Source organism: Mus caroli, unplaced genomic scaffold, assembly GCF_978045245.1.
Source record: "Mus caroli unplaced genomic scaffold, Mus_caroli_1 scaffold_17, whole genome shotgun sequence".
Taxonomy (NCBI): domain Eukaryota; kingdom Metazoa; phylum Chordata; class Mammalia; order Rodentia; family Muridae; genus Mus; species Mus caroli.
Window position 1 is genome coordinate 40,376,387 of NW_028227272.1, and position 23,676 is coordinate 40,400,062.

General features: G+C 38.8%; 1 protein-coding gene across 28 annotated transcripts in view; it reads left to right on the plus strand.

The window, feature by feature from the left end:
- Zbtb20 (zinc finger and BTB domain containing 20) overlaps positions 1-23,676 on the plus strand; it is a 765,654-nt gene that overhangs the window by 494,170 nt on the left and 247,808 nt on the right. The window contains exon 1 of one of the 28 annotated variants that reach the window (XM_085832269.1): positions 9,169-9,198. The exons of the other annotated variants lie outside the window; for them this stretch is intronic. The gene's annotated coding sequence lies outside the window, so the exon portion shown is untranslated. Of the gene's footprint in view, positions 1-9,168; positions 9,199-23,676 lie in introns of those variants that run through there. 28 annotated transcript variants of the gene reach the window in all.

Sequence of the window (23,676 nt, forward strand, 5' to 3'; positions counted from 1 at the left end):
CAATGTCCTTAAATATTTGAGAAGAAATGCCATTTTATTGTTTTAGCTGTCTTTGCTATTAACACATTGCCAGTAGATTTCTTCTAGGGCCGAAATGTTTTAATAATAGCTGATTTTACAAATGCATCTTGTATGTATCTGTTATGTGTATTTACCTTTGTTCCAACTGGTACAGTGATTCAGTATATAACATTAATTCTTAGCTCTGGAAGTTTGTTTGCTATATTGGATGATTTGGATTCTTAACCACAGAACTCATGCATGCTCGTATGTCCCAAGTGCCCTCAGACACTGTGTACTGCTACAGTCACACCAGGGTTTGTCAGTGACCTCTAGAGCAAATGACTTCCTAGCACAGCTCCTGTAGTTTCCAAGGTTCATCAAATCTATTAGCTTTCAGTGTGAAAGAATGTTGCTTCAATAAGTTAGGGCCAGAAAGGAAAGCCTGGTATGATAGACAACATTTCTGTTAGCCCATGTTAGTAATTATTGAACTATTCATATATATGTAATATATTATGGGGTACTTTTATTTATTTTGTTGTTTTCTACGAAGCTTAACAATAAAATTGTGCTCTGAACTTTCAAACATGACCTAAGAAATGTATGGAGCTCAGTGACCATCCAGAGCTATATGGGAGTCTTCCTGTGTGTGTCTCTGCTAACACACCAACCACATACACTGAGAGAGAAACCCAGCCTATACAAGCTACATTGAAGACAGTTTTGTCTATTAACACTTGGAAACAGTTTATTCTCAAGAACTATGACTGTACATAAAAATTTGTAAGCAACTTTAGGCAGAGAGTATAAACACATTTACCTAATGTTATGTCCCAAGAAATTATATTTTACAAATCTAGTCTGCCAGAGAATTTTTTCTTTTAGTTGCTAAGATCTATATGGTCATAAAAATGTTGTGGTGAACTGATGTACATAGGAAGTTAGACTTTGATTAATATATATAGATAGATACGTGTGTGTGATCAGAGAGGAAATGATGTCTTTTTGTAAGTTGACATAGTTGCATTCATATTACCTAGTATTTTCCATACTTATATAGTAAGCCTTTATAGCATACTGTTACTAGTTCTGTTTTTCAGTGTTCATCTGAAAGTTTAAATTTCATTAAACTTCTGTGTTTTATAATATATTTTTCTTGCAAACAAGTTTTAGATGGGACTATTTCCTATATATTATATTTATTTGATTAGGCAGTTACAATTATAGATGAAAGAGCTTGTTCCGCAGACAGCTTTTGATTGCCCCATTAAGAAACTGTCTAATGCTTCTCAGCCTTCTAGCCACGCCAGGATCAAGGGAAGAAGTTCTATTTGTGAAGAAATTTGGGGGATAGTTTCAGTGGCTTCCCTAGGAAAGACTCATATTCTATATGTTATAAGATGGTTTTGGGACATATATGTTAAGTGTGCTAACTTATAAATGTATGTATGTGTGCAAAACTATATTCTTGTATATTTAAAATGTGATTTTACCTAGTCTTTCTAGATATTGAATTCCACAAAATATTTTTAAACTGATGATAAGCAAAGTTAAGGGGATATTTTATCACATTGAGAATGCAGTTTATACAGATATTTATGAACACTATCTACAAATGAGATGATATAACTGATAAGTGAAGTGATTATCCTTGGTTAAACATACATATCAGATTATTAACCTAAATTCTATTATGCCTAGCTTAAAAATATTAATTGTTCTGTGTAAGAAATAGCTTAAATTAAGTAGACAGAAATTAAATAGCTAATAATTAAAATTGAGAAATATATTTAATGAATTCATTTGGTAACAATTAATACATATATAAATGACCCAGTTTATTCTTTCTCATTCCTCGGCTACTCAGTTGTATATTAAATAACTTAATACTGCAGTTACATATTAGTGTTAGAATTTCCCAGATATCCTTTCAAGATACCCAGTCAGTCAAGTCCCACTTCTCTAATGGTGGTCTGAGACTGACAACAGTTTTGCAGGCAGCAGCCTTCCATCACTTATCATATGCTGCCTTGAATTGAAAACCTTTGAATTGATAGAAGGTATTATATTTTGTGCTTGTGTATTCCTTCCCCTTCCAAACAATGTCATATTGCCTCAATCGTAGTGGGGTAGCTGGAGGATCAATAGATAGGGAATGGATGATTATCTATATTCATTGGCAGTGAGTATCTCTTGGTTACCACAATTGAGAAACATGTCCAGGAAACTAATCAATAGATTTTTCAGTGACTGTCTCTCCTTATTAGATCTTCCAAGAGCTGAAACTGTCCTAGCCATTTACTGGGATAGTTCCTCTAACCCCCAAAGGTTAGGTCATTTCTGATGAACATAGAGATCTTGAATTTATAGGAGTTTACTTCATTTTCTAGAACTTGTGTAGGTAACCAGATACCTATCTTAGTTCATGCAGTCTGAACATACCACACTACCTATAATATTCCATGTTAGCCAGAGGCTTCTACAGATTATGAATATTTGTGAATAGTCAATCAGTGGTTCTTCCTTTTCTCAAAGTCCACATTTAAGGAACCAGTAGATGGTAGGTGTAGAGGCACAGGAATATTAGCTATGAATGCTGTAAGCTAGACAAGAGAGAGGTGAGGCAGACAGGCAGCACAATAAAGACCAGGGGCAAGAGGACAGGCAGCCAAATCATTTGCACTGTCTTAACAAGCACTAATTAAATGCCCTGTTTGAGGTAAATAATAGCTGAAAATAGCCAAGTTCAATTGTGCTGATCGATGAGGAGAGAAAATGCAGATTCACTTGGTGCTCGCTCCTTCAGTTATTAAGCTGCAGCCACTGAGGCATCTTCGGAGAAGGGGCATCAGTTGAGCCAGCCTCTAGTGTGTCATTTGCTGTGTGGCCATTCCAGTACCCCATATAATGCCCTGATATAATAAGCCAGATAATAAGGGAATATATTATGAATATGACTATAGTAAGAAATAACTAAATGTATAAAGTGGATTTTAAACTTAACTATTAGTGGTCATCGGCATGACAATCCCTAATCTGTACTCAATCCTGTTTTCTGAAAAGATTTTCCAGAACTTTTCATATGTCTGTGTGTGCAGAATATAAATAGGATGTTTATTTTTTCATATTTTTAAATTTTTTCTCTCTGCGCTCACTAGTACACTGGATTCATAGATGTGAGTAGCCGGGGGTAGGGGGACAGGGAGGCAAGTCATTCACAAAATGGAAAATTAACCCTCAAACAGTGAGAAGTTAACTCACTCGGCAGACAGGCCGAAAACTACGATGTTTTGTTAGTGAATGTGTTCTTCTTTGGGAGTTAACATGGAGAGGACATTTCCAGTAGCACAAACTTGGCACCAAATAACCTGTTCATCCTGAAGCTACAAATACCACATTGACCTTCCAGTTCCTGCTGGCAGGGTTTGCAGTATGGTGGCCTCTTGGGTAGTGTATACAAATCACTCTAAGGGACAAAATTGTATGAGTGCCTAATCCACTTTTGAAAATGAAAGAAAAGGATCTTTTTATGAAAGGCAGCAAATATGGAAGGATATAAATTGTAATAAAAGATATTAGCACTTTCACCTCCTGCTAATTGCCTCCCTAGTCAAGAGGAACAAAATACTGTAATAAATGTTACAGCTACATCATGATCAGAGTACAAAAATTGTCTCTACATTTCAATAGCAAATTGGAAAAAAAGAACAAATCAGGTAGACTTAATTTAGGCTTCTAAATTAGGGGACTCATCTGCTTCGTTTTCTAAGAAAGATAATGGTACCCATTTGACTGACTTGCCAGTGTTTTTTGAGGATCAGAGTATAAAGTCTGTTTCTCCATTATAATCATTAAACATTTTTTAACATTCATTCTTTTTTCATTCACAAAATATTTTTGAATCTGTACTCTAACAGTTTTTATTATAGGAGCTAATGAATGGTTGGTAAACAAATATTCATTGAAGAGCTCAAACTATGTAGCTGACACTCTTCCAGGCTGGGATTCAAGAGTAATTAAACACAGAGAAGTCTCTATTCTCATATTATAGATTGTCTAGGAGAGACACATAAGGAAATTCATATGAAAAGTGCATAACCTGTTCGTGTTGACTGCTGTAGAAAAACGTCACTCAGGGATGAGAAAGATGGGGCTTACATTGTCATATTAAATTACATGGGGACAACATTTGAGACAAGGCTTCAGTGAAAGGAAGGGAACAAATTTTGTCAATGTCGGGGCAAGTATATTTTCAGTAGAACTGTCCAGTGCAAAGGACCTGAACAAAGATGCTGTGGTTGAGCATAGGAGGTTAAAGAGAATTGGGGTCAGTAAAGACAAGAAGAGTCAGGGAGGTTGTGGAAAGTTTGTTGTGCTAAGGTGAAGATGCTAAGCTATAGTGAGATTGGAGTACGATGTAAGTTACTATACATTTCTAAAAGCTAGAAGAATTTTAATGAATGTGTTTAGCTTGATTTAATCATTATACTGTATGTATATAATTAATTACTGAGACATCATGTGCCCCATTAGTATATACAGTTGTATGTTTTTTATTCAGATGCTGAAAATAAATTTTAAAATGAAATCATTCAAGTACATATAAATAAAATACTGTAGATTGTACAAAAGTGAATATACCAGGCACACCAGAGTGATAATAACAAAGATGGCTCTGTAGCAGGAGCAGATGGGAGAGAGGAAAACAGTAAGGACAGAATAATGGAGGTCATATGATATTGTCCCTTAGCCCAGGAGCATGGGAATGTGAAGATGGTAGGTCTCCTACCAATGGTAAAAGGATTAAATAAGGAGAGAACAGAGACTGAACTAGGGACAATGTCACATACTGATGACCAGGCAGAAGGGTGTCCAAAGAAACATAGACTGTCCAAACACTGTACAGCTCACAATATCCTGGAGTAAAACGTTAAGGAAACCGAAGGTAACAATGCTGGCTGGGAAGGATTTTCCCAGAAGGCCAAAGAAGGGGAAAGAATTTAGTGATGGCAGCAGCCTTGGTTGCCATCCAAAGATGCTTTAACTGCTTGCAGCATTTTGGGAGCCATTAAAAGGTTTCAAGTAGAGGTTAATAATCACATCGTGTAACAGAGGATCAGCCTGGCAGCAGAAAGTGAAGGATAGATTGTAGGAGTGGGAGAGGAGAGGCCGGGAAATGAGTTAGGGGGCACCTTAAATTGTTCAGTCAGGAAACAATGAAATCCTGAACTAGGACAGTAACTGTGGGAATAGGCCGAAAGGAGGAGGTGTGTTCAGAGATAACTGACAGAATGGACACAATTTAATAACCTCTGGGCCTGGCATGAAAGTAGGAGGAATTCTGGATTGCTCCCAGGTTCCTGCCTTACACAACTAGACAAGAAAAGCTATGAGGAGTAAGTTTTGTAGACTGGAAAGATGATAAACTTGCTTTTGAATATGTTTAGTTGTTGGGGGAGCATCCAGACTGGTGTCCAGTAGGCAGTTTGGTTCAGTCAGGGATACTGAAGCTAGATCAGGGACAGAGATAGATGCATAGCTGTCTTCTGAATCATCATTGTCATGGGTGAAGCGCAAATTATGAAGTCGATATGTCTCAAGGAAAATATGATGAAGGAAAACAAACAGGATCAGACTGTTGGAGTACCGGTGTTTATGGAACAGAGAGAAGGAAGTGACGCCATCATAAAACTACTATCTATGTGCCTGTCGGTGTGCTAGATACACTGGGGTGGTGGGCAAGATGAACAGCCCAGAGCCTACCCCAGAAGTACATGCGGTCTGTATAAACATAAGAGGTTAGTGTTACTGTCACTGCCAATCACGGGACAATACTAGAAGAATAAATATCCAAGTGTAACACAGAATCATACAGAATATTTAATTAGAGAGATTGTAACAGCAAAAGTTTTCTGCTTGCAGTTTTGCTATAGAGTTCATTTCTGATTTCTCTAATGCTTGTATGTGTATGTTCCAGTGTTAGCATGGGTTCAGGCTATTGGCAAAACAAGCCAGGTGTAAATTATGGTAGAATTGAAATCGATAGTGCTTTGAAGCACTGGAGTGCCCAGTTCACATCAGGGCGTGCGTCTGTGTTCACTGAAACATGGCTATCAAGTGCACCCCGAGTCATTAGATGTGTTATCCAGTGAATAACAGCATAATGATATTTTAGCAGAGCTGCCTTATGATAAATTCTGCTTTAGTGAAACCCCATATACAGAGCAATTTCTTCTGGCCGTGTATATTGCATGGCAAAGAAAGGATACCCTGCTGCGTATCAGAAGGCTGTAATTTCATTTAGGGGTTCTATTGACATCGTAAACTGCAAGAGCAGAGCTCAAGTGGCTATTTAAGTCATAGGAACTTCAAGCTAAAATTACTGCCTAGTCCTAATCGCCACCTCCAGGGCACTCTTGCCTATACATATAGGCTTTATGTTTCTATCTTTGTGTCTATAAATACTCAATCACTCCAGGGGATAAAATGATAAGCTGTCCTAAAATATGACAGGTATCTGTCACCTTTGCAGCTGATATAGGCTTAAAGGCTGAATACAGTTTTATTATTCATTGAAGGTCAAATGATAAAGGGGAGCCCCTTCTCTCTTACACAGACACACACACACACACACACACACACACAAATACACACACATGTGCACGAGAGAGGTCATTGTATGAGCTACTGAGTTTTTCTGCTTTAAAACATTATCTACACAGTGTAACATCAGATTCTTTCACTCGTTCACGGTAGAAAACAAGGGACTTTCCGATGATCACCTTCCAGCCTCCAAGACCTACCATCCCTTCTCCTGGTTCTTCTTGTTTAGTTGTGTAAGCCAGAATCATGGAACAATCCAACTGTTTTCTCTTAGTTCCAGGCCTAAAAAGTTACAAACATTGTCTGCTCTGACTCTTTTAAAATGTGTGCATATCCGTGGGACATGTACACATATGTATGTGACTCTACGTGTCATGGTGCAGATGCATACATGAACGTATGGACGTAGGAGGTTGATATCAGGAGACTTTCTCCACTACCTTTTACCTTATTCATTGAAGCCAGATCCCTCAGTTGAACCCAGAGTTGGCAGATAAGGGGCTCGTCTAGCTCACCCGCATTTTCCAGGTCTTTCCAGCCTCCACTTTGTAAATGCTAGAATTACTGTCAGGATGCCATACCTATATCAGAACTCTCATCTCCACACTACTACTTGAGTGGTGAGTTATTTTAAGTGCTGAGATATTGCTCTAGTCCTTGGCTCTTTTCTGATGGTTAAAATTCTCATTATCACCTGTTCCTGTGACACAGAATCATGGTTCACACATGTTAGAAAAAATACAGTATATTCACAAACACACATTCGTGTGCCCTTTCCACCTGGAAATGCCTTCTTAGTCCAACTATGGGCTTACATTTTACCTACATGTTAATTTCCAAGAGAATGTAGATGGAATCTATCTTTGGATGATGTAAGCTTCTGACTGATTTTAGCTTTAACAAATTTCAAACATATCATCCTGTGTGGGGCCCATGCCTATCATTTACTTACTCTGGTTCTCATACATTAACTGCTTTAATTCTTCATCCCTGTTTTTCCTCTGACTTATAAAATTGTTAAGCACGATTTAATATGTATCTTCTGATCAGTTCCTATTGAATTTCTAGTTCAGTAAATAAATAAACAACAAACGGATAACTGAGTGAATGCTCTCCCATTCCTAGGCTCTTGGTAACTCCTGTCTGTTTGCTTTAATGTGCTAACTGCTGACCTCACCTTCTACCTAGGCTGCTCTGTCAATATTCTTTGTTATCATTCTCAGCCGTCTAGTCCTAAGTCTTCTTTATTTTTGTCTCCTGTCTAATATGAAGCCTTTAGTATCAATACTCAGTTAAAATAATAGGCCTGACCTCTCCATACATCTTTTGCTTCAGTCACTGTGAGCGCTTCCCTAGAGCTGTACTCTGTACGCCTATGCATGTTTCCATCCCGTTTGGAATTGGAATCATCTCACAGTGATTCATATTTTAGTCTGATGCCCTTGTCTCTAACCTTGATGCTGATTTCTGCATCATGTTATTCACATACCCTTTTCTATATTTATTACATTTTCAGAAAAATATCACAGTGATAAGTGAGTAAAAATGGATATTAATCACATTGTTGAGAAGTGGCATTAAAGCACCCTGGCGGACTCTTCTGCATCATGCATTTGCCTCCCACACTGATCCTCATGTTGACTCCCTGATGACCATCAGAGACCGTTTGCCCTGAACTTCATCTCGGGTTCCTTATACCTGCTGTTTCTATTAACTAGTGCCAGTCATGTCCAAAGATTAACTAATGAAAAGTTTAAAAGCACAGTAAAGCAGTGTGCCTAATAGCAAGCCAACATAGGAAAGGGCATCACCTTTCATTGTTAACAATAAAGCCACTGCCAGCTACATTTTGACATATGTTTATGATATTTCCTTGATAGTCACTATTCTGGATTCATGAAAAAAGTGAGGAAAGATTATAGGAGAGGTAAAATTTAAATATAGAAAAAAGTACTGTGTTGAGCTCAGTTAGTAATTGTCATAATAGTTAACAATACTGCTGATCATCAAAAACACAATTACTGCTTGCAAGGATGGTAGAGTTTTTATAGTTGTTGTGCTAAGATTAGTAATTAGTTCCTAGAAGTATCTAGATGGGAATTCTTAGTCTATTAAAGAATGGCAGTGAGTGCTCCAGGACTCTGCACGATGGTGGCCTGTGTTCAATGTAGAAGGCTTGCTAGTAGAAGGAGTACGTCTGCTGGAGACACTACAAGGTGAAGTGGATGAATGAGATAATAATAAGTCATTTAGAGATTGGTGAATCCAATGTTATAGTTGTGAAAACATGATAATGGATGAAAGAAAATTCAAACGTGAGATGGAAGGACATGTTTAGAAGTGATGAATTTAGAAGTAAGGAAGTAAGGTCCATGCAGACTACTGCAGCCTAGATTTGCAAAGTTTTATGGGAAAGCTGTTGAGAAAATTAAAGAAAGACTTTGAATAGAAAACTCATAGACCTAGCATAGAATGGCATGCCTCTACCCACAACGGATGTTAACATCTGCATATTAATACTTTTTTTCATGTACTTGTAGGTAACCATTTCCACTGATGTGTTATACCGTTGGACGCTGTTACACATTCTCTGTATGTCTGGGTGAGGGAACTGTAGATGTACATTAGTATGTATTTGTTGACACATCTCTGCATTTACCTGTCTGTCAATGGGACTAGTAGGACATGGAATTTTTCGTGAGCAAGAACTCCGAGTCAGAGCTGTACCCTTGCTGCTGCTGCTGCTGCTGCTGCTGCTGCTGCTGCTGCTGCTGCTGCTGCAGTTGCTGTAGCTTTCTCATTTTAGTCTGAGGGTACAGGACAGCTTGTTAGTTCCAACCTAACTTTGGAAAATAGAAGTTGTATCCGATGTAATTCAGAAAGACTTGTCAAATGTTTACCACTGTTCTGGTAGCCAATAGGTATAGACTCTTTAAAATATGTATAATTTTCCATTGTACAGCCATAGTCTATATCTCTTTTCTGTCTGAAGACACTGTTACATTATTCTAATGTTCCCTGATTCTTGGTAAATTCTGTCCTGTAAGAGATACTCTTGCTACGTGCTACATAACTCAGTGTCTCTACCCCACTCAAGAGACATATTCTGTCCCAATAGGAATCATCAGTATAGTTCAGGCTTCTTGGGAAAATAGTCTATGACCTTAGGTACTTATTTTAGTTGCAATAATTTTCTCTACTCTATTCATTACTGACCTTCACAGTCACTCTGTATATTATTTCTTATGAGGGAGGTCATATTTTTTGACCTACAGAGAGAGAGAGAGAGAAAACCCTAGAAACAATAAACTAAATTTAAAGTTACTTCATTTACAAAAGACCAAGGCAAGCAGAGCAGACTTATATTTTTAATCTAAGTTCTTTTACCAGTTTAATTTGATAGTGGAAATTAATTGTACAATTCTTAATATCACTACAGCACAACTACAATTAAAAGATATTCTTTATAACCATTTTCCATCCCTCTCATACATATATCAGGGCACATACTAGTCTGTTCCTGAAAATTTCATTTTCTTCAACATTGTGAAATTATTTCAAAAGAGGCAACAGAAATCTATTTGTATCCTAGTAGTGTTAACTGAAACACTATGGTAAGCACTTAACAGTGCTGCATGTGTCTTCCTAAAAGGTAAGGAAAGAGATACACTTGCCAGAGAGAGGAGACGATGTAGTCAGCTGTTCAGAGATGCATGACAGGTCTTGCACTAAGGTGGGCAGTTTCTTTTCCTATTTAATTTTCTTTGGTTTGTATCATCCTCATCATTCCCATCCCTGAGATTCAACAAAAGGCAGGCTGGTGTTCGTGTGTATCACCTCTAGCAGCACTAAAATGAGTGATATGATCAATCAGATGACAGCACGATGAAAATGGATAGAGAACCACTCTATACAGTCAAATAGTGCTGACTAAGCAAATACTTGCACAGTATTTAATTAGAGGTCAATATTGGGAGTTACTGGTTGATGTTTCCATGGGAATGAGCTAGATTAATCCTTGTTTGATATTTTGTTATTGCAAAATTACAAAAATTAGTCAGTGAGTATATATCAAGCTCTTTTAAAGGAACATGAGTGTATAATTTACAATGAGCCTGCACTAAGTGCAGAGACAAAGAAACATTAAGATGAGGTCACTGGTAAGGAATGAAGGCTTTGTGAGCCACTGTGGCCAAAATTTTTTGTCTATGAAATTGTTTCCCAGATATCCTTGATCCCTAAGTTTCATAGTCACCTGTGAAATGTGTCTAAACCTGAGTCTCCCTGTGGTGGTTTGAATGACAGTGGCCCCCACAGGCTCATCTATTTAAGTCTTTGCTCTGCAGTTTGAAGTCGACAGAACTGTTTGAGAAGGATCTGCATAGTGGTCTTGTTGGAGGAGGTGTGGCCTTATTGAAGGACATGTGTAACTAAGGATGGGCTTTGAGGTTTCAAAAGCCCAGACTAGGCCTGTTTTTCTTCTCTTTGTCTTCCACCTTTGGATCAGTATGAAAGCTCTCAGCTACAGCTACACCTCCAACACCATGCCTGCTGGCTACCATGCTTCCACCATAATGTTCGTGGGCTCACCTTCTGAAACTGTGCGCAAGCCCCCAGTTAAGTACTGTCTGTTATGAGCTGCTTTCTTTATGGTGTCTCTTAACAATAGAAAAGTAACTAAGACACCACCTTAGCCCTAGAGAACGGGAACTTTCATTGAAGAACCTTAGCCTTTCCACCTCAAACCTAGGAGGTATTGCCATGTAGGTACAAACACTTTCCCACCCAGACAGGGAAAGCCAATTATCGTATGTGACATACAGAAAATGTTAAAATCCACAAACTGGCCATGGCTGCAGGTTGCTATAGAGTATATGAAACCGATTGGCTGGGCATAATAGAAGGCAGCTCCGGCAGCCAGTGCTGCTCCAGGTTCACAGGCAAAGATGGAGAGTGTCCTGGCAGAGTTCATATTTCCTATACGCCTTTGTGGTCTCAGCATGTCTCCAGTGTAAATACGCGTGTGACTGTGGCCTGTGCACTCATTCACACTTCAGGGAGGCTGTGGTTTCCTTTCCTCCCTCCATCTTAGCAGTGGGCCGCCTGCAACCTTTTGATCAAGCTGACTTTGTACGTTATATGACTGAACTCCGCTGTGCCAAACATCCTTGAGGAAGTTGACATTTGTGTACTTTGAAAGAAAAAAAGAGAAAAGTGAATCCCAACTGCTTCCTCCTGCCCTTTTGATTAAGAGAATGGTAAGCCAGCAGGAGAGGTGCTGCTTTTAACAAGCAGGGGTGTGCGGCAACTGATTGGTATCTTTCTTTGAAAAAAGTAGGAAAGATTGATGTTAAACAACACTAATCAGAGCTGATTACAGGACTGAATGAATTCATTGATGGGAAGGAGCCATGGTTCCAGAGACAACAAAAGAGATTAGATAATAGTCAGGGGAATCGTATCGGGACTAGTCTGCTCATCGCTGACAACCAGGAATCCATGCCTGTAGCTTCTTAGCCATTTCTTGAAGTAGGCATTCGAGAGTAGTAAGTACAGTTCTTGCTCTGGCACATCCCCTGCACTCTGCCTGAATGCCTCTTACTCTTCCTTCGGGCCTTAGCCCTCCCACGACTAAAGTAGCTCTTCATCCCAATCTTTGTGGGACTTTTAGCTCTAGTTCTTTAGGACTAGACAGGTACTGCACTATCTGACAGTACCTATGGCTTCCTCAGTGGGCCACACTCTGCCTTGCTCTGTGCCTTTTAAATCTTTCCAGTTGCATTTACCTGGTGTCCCTCCCCATCGACTGTGATTTATCCAGTTCCTTCCATCCTTCAGGTTCCGTTGAAGGTACCATCTCCTCAAAACTTCCTCATTTATTCAGCTTCTTCATTAAAAGGCACAGTCCTACACCTCTGCTCTCCCTTGGAGATTGATGCTCAACTTAATTACAAGTGCTTATCACTCTATGTTCTAATTAGTTGGATATTTATTTTTCCTTTTTCTTACAACACAGAAATATTTTAAAACAGAGAGTGTGTCTTTCATCTTGTTATTACAAATGATAGCAAAATATTTAGGACATATTAGACATTTGGTTAGAATGAATGAATGAATGAATGAATGAAAAAAATCCAATATTCCCTTTATCCCTACATTTTCCTTTTGAAATCGTCTCCTAAGGTGGAAACAGAACTCAGGATGAAAATCTTTGACAATATGGATAGCGTACTGGTTTTCTTTTTACTAGAATTGTAAAGGAACAGAGAAACTGGGAAATCAAACATAGGCACTTTTATGCCTCCTCCTTTTCCTGATGTCTACATTGTTATAGGCAGTACTCTGACTACAACATGAGGAAACCTGTGGGAAACTGATTAAAGTAGTGATGCTCTCATTTCTATCAGAAAGTGAGGATGTGGCTTATTACCAAATATGGGTTGCTGGTAAATGACTATTAATTACAACCTGCTAGTGAAGGCAATTTCTCTTTTAGGGTCCCCTCAAGTACATGATACACATCATCAGCTGAATGTCACAATCTGCCCACGTTAATAACCTTTCCCACATACTAAAACCATCACACAAGTGCCTTAGAAGCTTGATAAATATTACCTAATTAGTAAAGAAATACTAACTTTTAATAATCTCATATATTTAAACTCCTCAAAAAGTGTGGTTTTCTTTTTACATAGCAACAAGTGGGCATCCCTTGTTTTTCATTCAACACACAGAACAGACCATGAGAAATCAGCCTAGGCTTCTCAGGAGGGCTCAGCCCAGGTCTCAGTCTGAACATGTTAATGTTACCTTATCATCTGACTGATAACTCCTTAAGACATAGAATGGGGTCAGCTGTTTAATAGCACCATAGACTCCTACAAAACTTAGAGAGGATGAGTGGAGGTGTTTTGTAGTCCAACAAGGCCAAATAAAGCTTTAGCACACTCACCAAACGTTAGCTCTGACAGTGGCTAAGACTGATGGACACCCTTTGGAGGTGAGACTCCATTTCGTCTTCACCGAGCCAGGAAAGATCTCTTTAGTTTTTTTGTTTTGGGGGTTTTTTGTTTTGTTTTGTTTTTTATTTTGTTTATTGGTGTTTTTGTGTTTTGGTTTTTTTGTTTGGTTGGTTTTCTTTATTAGATATTTTCATTTACATTTCAAATGTTATCCCCTTTCCTAGTTTTCCCTCTGAAAATCCCCTATCCCTGCCCCCTCCCCCTGCTCCCTAACCCACCCACTCCCATTCCTGGCCCTGGCATTCCCCTATACTGGGGCATAGAACCTTCACAGGACCAAGGGCCTCTCCTCCCATTGACGACTAACTAGGCCATCCTCTGCTACATATATAGCTAGAGCCACAAGTTCCACCATGTGTTTTAACATCTAACTAATTTTTGATTAGTGGTATAGTTCCAAGGAGCTCTTGGTTAGTTCATATTGATGTTCCTTCTATGGGGCTCTAGTCCCCTTCAGCTCCCTGGGTATTTCTCTGACTCCTTCATTGGTGACCTTGTGCTCTGTCCAATGGATGACTGTGAGCATCTACTTCTGTATTTGCTGGGCACTGGCAGAGCCTCACAGGAGACAGCTATATCAGGCTCCTGTAAGCAGGCTCTTGTTGGCATCTGCCTAGTGACTGGGTTTGGTGGTTGTATATGGGGTGGATCCCCAGGTGGGGCAGTCTGTGGATGGTCCCTCCTTCCGTCTCAGTTCCAAACTTTGTGTCTGTAACTCCCTCCATGGGTATTTTGTTCCCCATTCTAAGAAAGATCAATATTTGTTACATTTCAAAAGTAAATACTAGGGCTCAGCCAGTAGACTGCTTGCCATGCTAACATGCCTCCCTGAGTTCACGTCCGCAGAACTCACATAAAGAGCCAGGCACCATGCAAGCACATCTACTCCAGCGCTTTGGAGGTGGAGATAAAAGGCTCCCAGGAGATGTCTACATGCTCTAGACGAAGGGGTGAGCTCCAGGTCCAGAGAGAGACTCTAAATAAGCCAAATAGGTTGAGAGCGATGGAGGAAGACACCTTTTATTGACCTCTGATCTTCACACATACACATGCATGCACAGACAGAGAGACAGAGAGACTCATCAAAACTGTATGAAAAGCCTTGTCTCTTGTCTCTTTCCCCCCAGCTCCTTGTTTGTCCTGAGCAGCTTCCTTATGTAATCAGTTTATGAGCTGATTGCTGATGTGACCTTTTGGTGGACTCTTCAGTCATGGGTATGCCTTCAGCTCCCCTCTCACAGAGGCAGTCCACTCACATTTTTCAGTCCTGCCTTCCACGCTACATCTCACAGTCTCCACTGTGTTTTGGAGGTCATTCTGGACCACTGCATTTTTTTTTTGCTCATTTGTTTTGGTTGCATGGTATTCTGTTATGTAAATATGTTACTGTTTATTCTGCTAGTCCCCACTGATAAATTTTTCCTATCATATCAAGCTGTACTCTGTTGCATACATGATAAATGTGCAGGTTTTTCTCCGAGACAAATTTTAAAGGTATAATTATTGGTTAAAGGGGTGTACCCTTGTGAAATTTTGAGAATGTGACCCAACCAGGGTTAGATCTTCTTGTCCCCTATTAGTAGTATCCAAAAATACCATTAAACCCCATGATTTGACCCAATCATGTTGACTGCAAATGGTATCTCTGTGTAGTGTTAATTTTCATTTTTCCGTTAAGTGCTACTAAGCATCTTTCGATATAGTCTTCTATAGGATAGTTCATCTCCTTCTTTTTCTATTGACTTCAAATTTTTATTCCTACTGGCTTCTTGCTATTTATACATTACAGTTAATAATAACTATATAAGTTTCAGAATTTCCCATCTTTTCTATTTTTGAAAAATTTGCTTTTGGATTATTTTTTTTTTTGGCCATACAGAAATTTGCACTCTCTTTCACTCGCTCTGTGTGTGTGTGTGTGTGTGTGTGTGTGTGTGTGTGTATCTGTCTGTCTGTCTGACTGTATGTGAAATTTTTCATGAAACATGCTAGCGTATGCCTTCATGTGGGAGGCTGAGGATAACTATGCATCCAGGAGCAGTATGGGTTTCCTCTACCATCATTCTTAGATCTCTAACATACAGACATATGACTACTGTTCCTGTAATAGTAAGCAAAGTTACTTCATGAGTTTGGGACATTTTTAAAGTATTAAGATTGGGGAGAGGTTTATACTAAAAGCTTTTCTCCATACCCAGTTAATGTTTCCTTATCCTTCTTTACTTTTGCCTTCATTTTAAAAAGCAATCCTCTTTAACAACTCTTGGAAATGCTAGAGATACAATGCTGAGTAAAACAACAGGGAGACGCAATGCAATGCCTACTCAAAAGCTAACTGTGGGATTCAATAGGACAGGGAAATGAATAAGTGCACATACAGAAACAGGAAGTACAGTAGAGTACTGAAAAGGAGAGACGGGCTGGCCGGAGAGTATTGCTGTGGGTTTGAGACCAGCCTGAGTTACATAAAAAGTCTTAGGCCAGCCAGGTCTACAGAACAAGACTGTTCCTAAAAAAGCAAAAGAAAACTACAACTGGATTATATGAAGCAAACAAGGAAGCGCTGCTGGGAAAGAGGCATTTTTGAGACGACAGGAATCAGAAACTCCTAACATTCAGCAGGGACCTTCAAGAGACTTATTAGAGTGACCCCTGCAGTGGAGGACTGTCTGTGTCCCTGGGGTGTGAACTAGCTATGTGACTAATAAGTCATGGCAGCCTTTGTCACATGTGTCTGTGGTGTCTAACCCTGCTCATGATTCCTCTGTGAGCCACTCTTAAGATCCACCTGGAAGCAAGGCTGAAGATTGTTATCATTGATAATGAAGGACTAGTGCTGATATGATTAGGAGCTGGTGAGATTCTTGTCCAAATCCTGTGATATGATTAACCTCAAAAGATGAATCATGGCAATCAGCTGAGGAGGGATCATTAGATAGGACTTTGCCTCCACCACTGATGTAGCATCTCCCTGTGGAGCCTGAAGAATCAGAGGTCCCCGCTGTGGTGCAGTGTTCTGCTTTGCTGCTGCCTCTTCAGAGGGGGAGCAGCACAGTTGCTGACTGTACTTTCTTCAGACTATGATTACTGACAGCAATATTCTCTGATTGACACATTCTTCCATGACCTAACCCTGCTCACATCCGCAAATGCTGCCCCACTATCCCCTTTTGCAGACAAGATGACTGACTATCCCTAGCGAGCAATAACCTTTGTGGTTATGCTGTTTACTCTGCTTTAAATGACTTTTTTAATCTATTTTTTTTAAATACTAAGAATCCTTCAATACTTAGCCTAAAGTGTGATCCATCTGGAATCTCCATTTACTAGCCAGTTTGTGAAACCATGAACCACATCTGTTTTTATCTGTTTATTTAAAGGTTCTAGCTATTTTGCTATCAGTTGTCACTCATCTTTATCTTTATAAATAACATAACATCAAGAAAAGAGCATAGAAATAGGAATATAGGCAAGAGGAAAATGAAGGTAATTTGAGTATATTCTGTTAACTGCTTATGACAAAATATTAAGGCAGGTGTGCCTTGTTTGAACTTTTTTAGTCCCAGAGGCTCTCTGATGGCTTCCTGAATTCCCAGAGTATACAGGGAAGAGTATGTGGAGGGATCATAGGTCAGGTTCTTCTTTTAGAATGTATGAGAGTGACTTTGCACTAATGACCCCAGGAGAACTCATAAAAGTGTACCTTACAGCGCTCCCTCGCTCTCTCCCTCTCCCTCTCCCTCTCCCTCTCCCTCTCCCTCTCCCTCTCCCTCTCCCTCTCTCTCTCCCCCCCATATAATAGAATTGGATAATGTTTCCCACAATAACTCTAAAGATAATAAAGTGAAGCAAAGGATATGTTAGGACCTCGTTTGCACAAGGCCCTGGGTTAGATGCCTAGTACCACCTGCAATATCAAAACTGTGATATAAAAACAGGAAGACTACGTGTTTAAGGTCATCCTTGACTACATAGTGAGTTGGAGCCAGTGTGGGCTACCTGAGACCCTGCTTCATCTCAACCCACTCCCAAGGAAAAAAAAAGATGAGAAAATTAATACATTTAATTTAGCATTTATACCCCAATAAGTTTTATTTGCTATTTTCAAACATTACTTTTTCTCAAGGTCTGTTTAGCAGATGGTTTATTTTATAAACTCTATTCTTTCTGGATCTGTTCCATAAATAAAAGGATGTTCTGAGAGCAAGAAAAGTTAAGGAATTAACTTATATGGAAGTCTAGATACAAAAAAAAAAAAAAGAGTCCTAAAGTGCAGCAGGTTGCTAGCATCTGGTGCATTATGGGAGTATAAGCTTCACCCAAGTCAGTAACCTGACACACTCATATCTGATGAGACCAAAGAGAGAAAATAGCTCTTCAGTCCCTGAGTCGGGTTCAGTTATGAGTTGAAGGTGAAGTCAGAACTATTTAAGGTTTTGTTTTATTTATAGGCCTCACTATTAAGTGTAAGGTTTCTAAGAAAGTGGAAGACAGTGTTCCCAGCCCCAAAGCTTCTCACGGAATGAGTAAGCCAGTGCAAGCATCCTCAGTGCACATGACTGAGAGTTGTAACAAACATGCAAAGTAGAGCACTTGGGACATTGTGAGCCTGGCCTGATGGGAGTTCTCTGTGGGCTAGGGCCTCAGTGAAGGCCTGCTGATGCAGAAATGTCCCACTGAGCCTTGGAACTGGACAAGAGCAAAGGAAATTCTCCTGAAAACTTCTGGGATAAGTTAGGAGTTAGCAGAATAAGAAACCTGTGGGAAGGCATCAAGGAAGACCTAAGAGTATTGCCAGCTCACAGATGACTCCCAGCAGTCCCCCAAGACCCAGCCTCTGTCTGAACCCTGTCTACCACCAGGAGCCATCACAGGTCCCATTGTTTTACTATGTAATTGCTCTGCGATTCGATAATAGAAGTGCGGCCTATACATTTTCATAATCACCTCCAGAGCACATCCATTATGCAAAAGAAAAGCTTGTGTGAGAATGATAATCTTTATTTTAGGTATACTAAGTACTGTCATCATATTAGCTCATTGGGTTTCCACAATAAACCTCTTTGATAGGTGCTATCCATTGCAGAGGTAAGGAAAGTGGAGTCCTCAAGAAATTTTACATTTTATTTGGAATCCTATAAACTGTACTGTCTCACTTTCTATCTCAATTTCTCTCTCTTACACAGAGAGAGAGAGGAGAGGAGGAAAGAGAGGGGAGGGAGAAGGGAGGGAGAAACAGAGAGAGAACACATATGTGCTACAGGCATAGTCTAGGTTGAGAAGTCCCCAACACTGAGGTGATGGATGGTGTCTACAAGTGTGAGTGGGACTAGCACACAGAGCCTTTTCCCACATTCCAAACCACCTATGGGATGGAGAGGCTTTTTGTTTTTTACCCCTGACTGAAAAGGGAGAAGGCACTTTGCAAACTAGCCACACTCTACCACAAATACAAGAATATTATTACAGGAGAAATTACAAGGTCTTTTTATTTTTTAGACTTTATGCTCATCCAACTTTCTAACTATTAACAATTGCATTTAGATAACTTATTTTTGAGATGTTCAAAAATATTACATATTAAAGTTTCCAGCATAGAAAAAGTAATAAAAGAAAACCATACCTTATAGCCTTGCTAGCCAGGTAACTCAAACATATGATTGAAAGACAACAGAAGAAAAATACATAAGTAATATATATTTTATATGTAGATATATATAAGTATACCTATATATGTGTGTATTATATATGATAATACACATATATTAATATACTTATATATTTATAAGTATACATATTTATACTTGCATCTATTTATATATATAATTGGCCCTACACTATCTTTTAAAATACAAGTGTCTTCTATATCATGTCAGAAAAATATGTTTATGTATTTGCCAATATATAAATGTTCTCTCATTTATTTAAATAACAGTGATTATGCCATATATAATTTCTTACAATTTTAACATGTAATTTTTTTTGCCCAGCTCAAATTACATAATGGGAAAATTAACAGCCTTTTTAGAGCAATTGCTGGATTTTGTCCTAAAATAGTCCCAAGCCTCTCTGTTTATGGTATGGTCACAGAAGAAAATACTGTCCATGAAAGTACAAATGCATGTACATGTGTGACATATCACAGGAATTTACCATAATTCTTAATGCGATATAACAGGTCAGGGTGGCTACAGGCGAATCACATAATGTGTCTTTGTGATCCTGGGTGGATTATGGATTCACATGGAAGTTGGCGGAGTTCTGGAGAGTTTTAATGCTGTCGCTGATTACAGTGTCTAAGATTTTACTGCAATTTTCATTTGAGTTAAAACAGATTTTTGTCTTCAAAATAAAAGCCTTTAAAAAAAAAGGGGGGGGAATAATTACTTTTCCCATGTCAGAAAATCTGAATCCTTCCATTTTATCTCCTAACATGAGAAAGAAAGGCACTAAGAAATCTCTGGAAAGTTGAAGCAAAAACAAAACCTTTGCTGAGTGTTCCAGCTCCAGACTTTTGTTTTTAGAGTGTCGGATGAGATCCTAAGCACTCAAGGCAGAGAGGAGATGCAGATGCAAAAGAATATTTATACCAAGGCTCACTACTTATAATTCTTATAATTCTAGTTAAAAAGCAGTTGGGGCTTTGAGAAGCTATTTTGCTGCAGATTTTTAAAAATCTGCCCATAGACTTTTCAATAAAGAAGAATGTTGTTTGTGGGCACTGGTGTGAGTGATCTAAGTAAATGTGGAAGTTGTACATATCTGATACAGGAAAGTAAATGAGCAAGCAAACCACATTCTAACCTTGAAAGTGTGACTGCTTTTAATGACACAACGTATTAAGGTCAAGAGAAGGTGCCCTCGGCAGATGGAAGACTTTGAAAGTGAAAAGCCCTCATTTCCATTTAAAATGTGTTGAGTGGCACATGGCTTCTAAGGAATAAGTAGTTGATACAGTTAGAACCTTGCCTCATTTCTGTTGTCAGGTGTCAAGTCCTAGCTTTACCTAATGCATTTCCCAAACAGATGTTTGCAGTGGGAGGACGGGGCAAAAGCTAAAGGGGTAAACCCAGTAGGTGTCACGCCTCTCTGTGGGACACTGGAAAAGGAACTGTCAGAGACACACCCGAGGCTTGGCAAGCAATAGATTCTATACAGCCTTGATTTGTAGCCTTTCGAATCCATTAAGATCTGTTTAAGAGGCGTTTCCTGTGATTGTGTCTGTTGTTCCTTACTATATTTTATCTAGAATTTGGTTTCTGGCTGAATTCAGCATTATTTGCATTTGAACCCATACTTCATTCAAGAATAGTTTTTCAGAACTGTTCTGCTACGCGCACCTCACTTAACTTTTTAAATGTACACAAGGAAATGATTAAGGTGCTGCCTTCTTAGGTAGCACCGTGCTTCTGGGAGACTTGCTCTCACATCCTTTGTGAAGATCTTTGATTGAGCTTTACAGATGAGGTGCCATGTGCCTTCCTGTCAGCTTTATGGAAGCAATTTTTTCCATTTCTTTACCTACTTCTCATTCTGTGCTCTTTCTTCTTGCTCTTCCATTCTCTCTCTGTTTCATGAAAATTCATTTATCTGTGACATTTAAAGGCTCTGTCTGAGAGGTGTCTGGAGCTGTGGCCGGCTGTGTACATCAATAGCTTCTTAGGGTCTGGCACTCTGTCAATATTTGGGGGCCTTGATAACCGCACTTAACTGCAGAGCCTGCCAGCCATCATGCTCTTAGTGCCTCTGGAACAAGTCCGGATGAGTGGATATTAGCATGTCAGGTCTTTCACAACTGGCGACATGTGGTAGACAGTATGCAAGCATCTTCCGTGTGCCTTCTGCACCTTTCAGTGCTCCTTGTTTTTATGATGTCATTTTCTACTATATATAAAACGTGGGTCTTCTGAAGGTACTCTTGTCAAAACCAAACTAAAAGACATCATTGTACAATCCATGTGAGATAATGATATATTGACATTATATTTTTAAGCTCCGTTCTAACACTGAATCATATATTAGTTAATTTATATATATATAAATTACATTTTTAAAGGGCTGACTTTAAAACCAAAAATTATGTGATATTTGGTCCAGAGTTATTGCTGCCTTATAATATAAATATATTTTATCATATATTTCTAAAGCTGATGCTTCTTTATGAAGCATCTATCCTTACTGTTTTACATGTTTTGATGGATATTTATCTACATGAAAAAGAGACATTAGTGAATTTGAGAGATAAGTCTGTTTGATAAAATTCAAGCAATATACAGTTTCAAATATTTTGCAGTTGCCTTTGCTGTTTAATCAAAATGGGCCATTTATTTATACATTGAATCATGAAGATATCATTATATCAACTTTCACATGACCTATCTTAAATTGTACAGTGGCCTTTTAAGGTCTGTAAGAGAGAGCAGTATTAGTGTGACATCTTAGTTACTGAACTATTATGTATTACTGGCCCATTATGTAACCTTTGGATATTGCTTGAGGTGAGATTACTTCAGGAATTGAACTTTCAAGAAGGGGATGAAGAAGATAGGAGTTGAACAGATGTCAGTCCTTTCTTAGATATTTATTTACAACCTAATAGAAGTATGATTGACTTTGCCAAATTGCAAAGGTTTTAGGTCATGTTCAGATGAAATAATGTAGGTTTCTAGCTATCCAAGAGAATAATTGCCTTAAGTCCTTAATGCTCTTTGATGGACTCATGAAAAGACCTTCCCTGGACCCATTTGACCACCATAATTTCTAAATTGAATGGATTCAGATCTTGCTCAGTTTTGATTTTCAGTTCAGGTCCCTTACGTAGTACTCACGCCTGCTATAATACACCATAGATTTTAAAGTGACTTTTAATAATACTGAGAAAAGAAATGCCTAAGAAACAGCTTTAGTACAGTTTCCAGTACAATTGAAGATAAACCTGGAGCCTCTGGGCGCGTTAGTGATATTTCAGGATGGGCAGTTTCTGAACCTGCTTTGTAATTATAGAGAGCTAAGTGTATCTCACCAGTTACAATGTTTACAAAGTCATAATTGTCTGAATGCAGTTAGCTCTTATCCTTGGCAATAAGAAGACCCGTCAAAAGGAAGGAGGGTGTCTTTAAAGCGGCAGCAAGAATGGACAAGGGAAAATCCAGCCACTGAAAATCTAGCGATATAAGAACAGACCTGAAATTTCAAGAATAAAAAGGCATAAATGTTGAGCTACATGTAAGAGAAGCACTTACACATGGATTTGTGACCTAGCTCACACTTTCTAGTTAGTAGATAATAGAAGATAACAACATACCCAACTTCTACTGAAGAAACACACTTGATCTCTTGCCTAAATTTATACTTAAATTTTGTGATCTCAGAGAGGAGGTCATATATGCACAACACATGCACACAAAACATTAACTAGAATGCATTTTGGGGTGATTTATTATTAGTTTTTATTATTATTTCTCAAGGTATAACAGAATATTTTTAGCATCTTCTGTGGATGACATGGAAACTTGTCTCCTTTGTTGCTACTAATCATCCTCAGCTCCACTGTGGACATCAGAGTGGAGCAGAGAGAGAAAGAATAGTGTACAAAAGAGAATGGTGTGAAATTCCAAGACTGTGTCTGTCCTCTCAGCAGAGAAGGTGGCTGTGATTCACAGCTCTGGAGAGTTCGGCTAAAAAAGAAATAGCTGTTCCCTTCCTTTCCATGGAACACCTGAAGGGATCCTTCTAAGTGTCTGTGTAATGCAAGCTGGAATCGGTCTTGATGGAGAAATGAACTCACTCCCAAAGAGGAGCACACAGATTGCCAGTTAGGTTTTTCTTTACTCAGAAATCTCTCTGTTTGGGGGTCAACAAATGATCACTACTGGTGATTAATTATGAATGAATAATTTATTGCAATTACCATCCCTGTCCCACTTGAGTCCACTTGCCACACAGAAGGCTCCCAAACAAGAGGAGTTGTCACTACTTAAAGAATGTTTTCTAGACTCATCTCTATTTTAAAAGAAGTTTTTGGTAAAATTTTGATGCACATACTGCA